This window comes from Belonocnema kinseyi, chromosome 9 (assembly GCF_010883055.1).
Source record: "Belonocnema kinseyi isolate 2016_QV_RU_SX_M_011 chromosome 9, B_treatae_v1, whole genome shotgun sequence".
NCBI lineage: Eukaryota > Metazoa > Arthropoda > Insecta > Hymenoptera > Cynipidae > Belonocnema > Belonocnema kinseyi.
The window spans coordinates 35,382,155-35,388,141 of NC_046665.1; positions in this window are offsets into that span (position 1 = coordinate 35,382,155).

Sequence of the window (5,987 nt, forward strand, 5' to 3'; positions counted from 1 at the left end):
ATAAGTAGAGCAAATAGCAATCATAGCAACACGAACATCAATAGAAAAATGTGTATTATACCCTAAAAACTCTTCTGTTGGATGTTGTTCACTGAGAGATACGTATGTCGTTCACTGGTTTTGAAGGTATGATAAGAATATTTGAAATATATCCAATCCACTCAAATTTGAGACTAATATTTATTTAATTATATTGCAAAACATAATCTAACCTCTGAAGGTACTACAAAATAAGAAATACCTTTTCTTCTCAATTTCAGAGGACTTTCAAATTAACGACATGACTCATTTTATAGTTTCAACACCAGGATAACAATTGGTGCGCAGGATGCGCGCACTGTGGAGGCATGTGCGAGGATTAATGCGCCCGACGTGCGTTCCGATTAACACTCAAATGCGCCATCCATGGAGGCGCATATGCGACGCACGCCATGCGAGGCACGCGCGTGCGTGCGTGAAGCAACCCTCCATTAAATGTCTCATAGATCCATATAGACCTTCTATAAGTATCTAATTGTTCCTAATAGTTTATATTGGTAGTGCCACTTAGAGAAAATTTGGCACATAGAAAATCTACAAGTATCCATATGGATTTCTTTGTGATGTATTCTATATAGATTTCCTATTAGAATTTGAGATGGTTTCTGAATGGAATTCCGAGAGCGTTTCTTTTGTTATAAGTATTTATATGGATATGCATATAGGATTTTCCTGTCGATACACTAAGTCCCTAAGCATCTACATGGATTTATATGAATGCTCCTAACGTGTAATCTATATGGAATTACAAAGAAGATTTGAAGTGGTTCCTATATGAATATACAAATAAGATTTTTTTAACATTGTGCTAATTCTCTACTTCTATATGGTTTTATATGTCTTCTCCTGACATGTAACCTATGTGGAATTACAAAGAAGATTTAAAGTGTTTCTCTATGGATGTGCAAATAAGATTTTTGTAACATTGTGATAATTCGGTACTTCTATATCGTTTTATATGTATTCTCCTGACATGTAATCTATATGAAATGGGAAATAGGATTTTAAGTGATTTCTATATGGATTTTATAAGTAGGACTTTTCTGACGACGTACTAATTACCTACTTCGATATGAATTGATATGAATCTTTCTAATATGTAATCTATATGAAATTACAAAGAAGATTTGAAGCAGTTTCTACACGGAGAAAACTAGATTCTAGCAAATAGACATTAGAAATGTATATACTAACACTTAATATCTAGATGTTATCAGACAACATCTCTAACTGTTTGGTTAATATACGAGATATTACTGGCTAGTAACACAAGATTTTAAGGTTATAATAATCTGAGATGTTAAATTTAAGTATTCGAGATTTGAATCGTAAGTATCCGAGATACTCGAAATATATTTCCAGTGTTTGCCAACGCACGCGCTACGTGATTGGTCGCAGTTAGCACGCGACCAATAGGCGCACGGCCATAACCTAAGCGCAAGGAAAACTTTGCCAAAATTTGACGCCACGTCGGAAGTATTTCATCTTCTTGTCGGAAGACATCCGAAGAAGCAAAAGGAATTTTAAAACGACGTTTTCGTGTACTTTTTAAATCGTATAATATTGTTGATCAGATTTGTGAAATGAAATTTTTGGCGTGTTTAAAGTGTGTCAAGCGTAAGCCATGCAGATTTGTTTTTCAGTGAGTATGGATCTTCTTCTTACATTTCTTTAAAATTCATAACTAAGGAAACCTAACCTCTGAATGAAAAAAGGCTTTAATCTTCAAATAAATTGTCGTACAACATAAGATTATTTCTTTTCCAGGTTCTCTAATCCTGAAGATGAACTCAAATGAAGATAGTTCTCAAAAAAGTTTACTGGACTACGCACCAATACGTAAGAGGCAAAAAAAGGGACTGACTTTGGAAGCGTAGAATCGGAAGCCACCTCTGAGGTTCGGAAATGTCCAGAACCTAATCAATTTTTATCGAGATCGAACAGCATTTTGAAACCACTTCTGATATGAAATGATCAGCCTTTTGGAAGCGATGTGAGTAACTATGAAGAGCCACCGATCTTTTCGAATGTAAGTTTGGTATATTTTAATTTCTGTTCCTTATCTCAAATAGAAAACAAATGCAGTGCGATTATTGCCTTTTTATCTCTCACAATTTTTCAATTAAAATAAAAAATGAGCACTACAACAAAAAATTGTCTTATTATTATATTATTTTCGAAAAATCGAGGTTATAAAATTGCTGGGTAGGTTGATATATTTATTTATTGAATACGCATGTTGAATACGCATGTACATTTTTAACACTTCTTTTTAACCCCAAATTCGCTTTGTTTTTGAGTTCTCAATAAATGAAAAGTGATGTTTAATTCTCATTATTTTTCAACACTTTAGTTTTTGAAAAACACTAACATAACGTGATAATCAGTTGTTTTCATATTGTTCCAAATATAATGATTTTTGTTTGAAATAACAGATTTTATGCGAAAAAGTTAACATAATAGGAAAATGATTAACATTTTCTGATTTTTATTTTTTCTTCATTTTTAATTCCAATAACTCACAAAGTAATCAACCTTGTTTTAATCTTTGCAAAATTTTTCTAATTTTTAAGCTTTTGAAAAGTATCAATATCTCTGAAAATATTTAACTAGTTTTAAAGTTTTCACACTCATTTTTAAGGTAAGAATCCGTAAGCATGTCTGAAGCCTATTGATTTTTGAATAAAAACGTAAATTTCCAACTAAAAACACTAACATAATCTGGAATTGGTTAAGATTGTAAATTTGAGAATTTTAAAATAAATTAATTCCATTTAATTTAAATGATTTCGCTTTTGTAATATCGATCTGAGGTTAAATCCATCAAAATAACCAGGAATCATAAAATTTTAACTGTTTTTCAAAATCTAATTTTTTTCTAATACCAATAATTACCGATGAGAAACATTGACAAAACCTAAGGATAAATTGTTATAAATAGTTAATCATGTTTCAAATTTAATGATTTTTGTTTGAAATAACTGATTTCATGCGAAAAAGTTAACATAACCTTTAATTGCTCCAAAAATAATTAACATTTCTCTTCTTATTTGTAGTTTTTAGCTTTCTTCTTTTACTTCAATGATGATAGTTTATAAAATAATCAACCTTTTTAATTCCTTGTCTTCTTCCCGTTATTAAGGTAAAATTCAGGTTTTTTCAAAATGCCAATAACTCGAAAAATAACAAATTTTTTACAATTCTTCTTTTGTTTCTTATTTTATTCTACTTCTTTAATGTCAATAATTCGGAAAATAACCAACATTAAATTTTTTTGTTCTTAATGAAATATTTTTTTAAATTTTACATTTTTCTTCTTAATAGCACAATTTACACCTTTCTGAAGAACGCTTATAGCTCGGAAAATACTGTATATTTTTCTTCTTGTATTTCTTCTCTTGTGTTCTTTGTTGATTCTTGTTTTCGTTTTCTTTCTCCAAAATGTCACTAGTTTGGAAAATAATGAACCTTTTCTTATTTTTTTCTTCGAGTTTTTCTTTCTTGTTTTCTTCTTCTGTTTATTACATAACTCAGAAAGAAATGAACCCTATTTTAATCTCTAAAGATTTTTGAATAATAATATAAATTTCCAACTAAAAACACAGACATAATCTGAAATTGGTTAAGATTGTAAATTTATGAATTTTAAACCAAATTAATCACATTTAATTAAAATGATTTTGCTTTTAAAATATCGACCTGAGGTTAAACACTCCAAACTAACTAACAAATGTCATTATTGTCTTATCTCATTATTGTTTTACTAAAAATACCGATTTCTGGTGGAAACGCCCAGCACATTTAATTTAAAATACCAATTTCCAACTAAAAGCACAGACATAATTCCAAAATTTTCAAACTTGTACATTCTATTATTGTAAATTAAAAATCATTGGAGTTAAATTTAATTATTTTTGTTTAAAGATACCGATATTAGGAAAAACACACTAAGGCAATCTACATTTTTGTTAAAAAATGGCACATGGTCTTCATTGTTTAATAATTTTTGTTGGAAATACTGATAATTTAAAAAGAATCGGACACAACCTACTATAGTGAACACCGCCAGCTTACCGCAGATTCTACGAGATATATATATTTTAAAGTTCTTCGAAATCTTATAATTTTTTACTAAAAATTCCGTCTACTTTCTACGGTTGAAATTAGTGTCAGCGATGAGCTCCCGATGTTTGCAAAAATCACCGAAATTTTAATTTATCATCGAATAGATAATGTGATATTTTCTTGTGATATGTATAAAACAATATTATGCTACAAAAATTGTTTCGCTTATGAGTCTGGGAAGTGTAAAGAAGGTCAGTTTGTTAAGCAAATAGATTTGCACAAGTAACATCCTGTACTTATGCAGAAAACATTATAATGGAAAAATATACGTCACTACGGACCGCGTAAAATAAGATTGTATTATAATTTAAATAACAAATTGTATTGTAAATTCAACTAAAATAAAAAAAATTCACGATCACTTTTTAATCTAAATATTTCAAACCGACATTTGTGTGCTTATTATTCTTTATAAATCTGAATGAATCGCCTTGCCTAGTACATGAATGTAATATTGACCAAAATAAATTATTTCATTCATTTTGGTCGATAATATATCGTTTTTACATTCAAATTGACTCATTCAGATTAATAATTTATTGCCTAATAAATCTTAGTATTCCATATAATTATTAGTAATAGTCACTGGATATTACTCTTCAACATCATATATAATAAACAGTAGCATGTTAGATAATTCACTGTAATATCTGAAATATTTAAATTTAACACCTCAGATACTTAACAGTAATATCAAATATCTTTTTTTTTCTCAAATTTTTCGCTTCTTGCTTTAATATCATATATACTTACAAGGAAGGTACCCGAGGTGTACCTCACCGATTTTCTTAAAATTGTGATATGTTGTAGAACATCAAAAAATATTCGACACGTATTTTTTTATACGTGCCCATAAGCCCATTTAGGGGTGAAAACCACCCTTGAAGTTCACCCCTAAAAACATATTTTTTTAAATTTCTCGAATACAATTCGCAATTTTTTAATGAAACAAAGTGGGTAACACTTGTTATTGAAAAGCACATACTTATGCATTATTTTTAGTCATCAGACTCGCAGCCCCCGTTTTTTATTAATGAAAAACTATATTTGATGGCCATTTTTTTCACTATACACATTCCAAGATCTGTTGAATCTTGACAAAATTAATTGTTTTATGCACGATAATCAAAAATAAAGTTGACCTGTTCCGGCATTTTCAAAAGAAAATCCCTTGAGGGGGTGAGCTACCCCTAACATTTATACTGTTATATTTCGTTATTCCATTACAATATCATGGTGTAAAACTCTTGGATACTATTAAAATTGTTAAGTAAAGTTCATTCAGTTTGAAATTTTCTGAAATCAGCCCTTACAAATGAATTCATCTCTAAAATTCAATTACAAGTATTATTTTTTCATTACTTAAAAATACCCTCGAACTATTCAGTGGCGTAAAACGTGTAATAATATTAGTTCACATCCTTGATATTGAATTAGAATTCTTTACCCCACTAATGTATCAACCTCTATTTTTTAATAAAAAAATGACACCCTTTTCAATATGAAAATACTAGTTTTTTGAGTTTGACGAAAAAAATCTTGGCAGTATGCACAATATCCAAATACGAAATCGACTGTTCTCACCTTAATAAAAATAACCTATAATGAGGGGTGAACCAGCCCCACAGGAGATATTGTCGTATCTCTATGATTTTATTCTTTTTCTATGGGACTTTCAAAAAAAATTAATGATTCAAAGCAAGAAGAACTAACTAACTATTATTATCAAATCAGTAAGTCGCCTTGCCATGTTTTGGATAGATAAGACCTTTTTCGACGATGCGATCGCACTCTTGAACTCACAATCAGCTCGCCAAAACAAC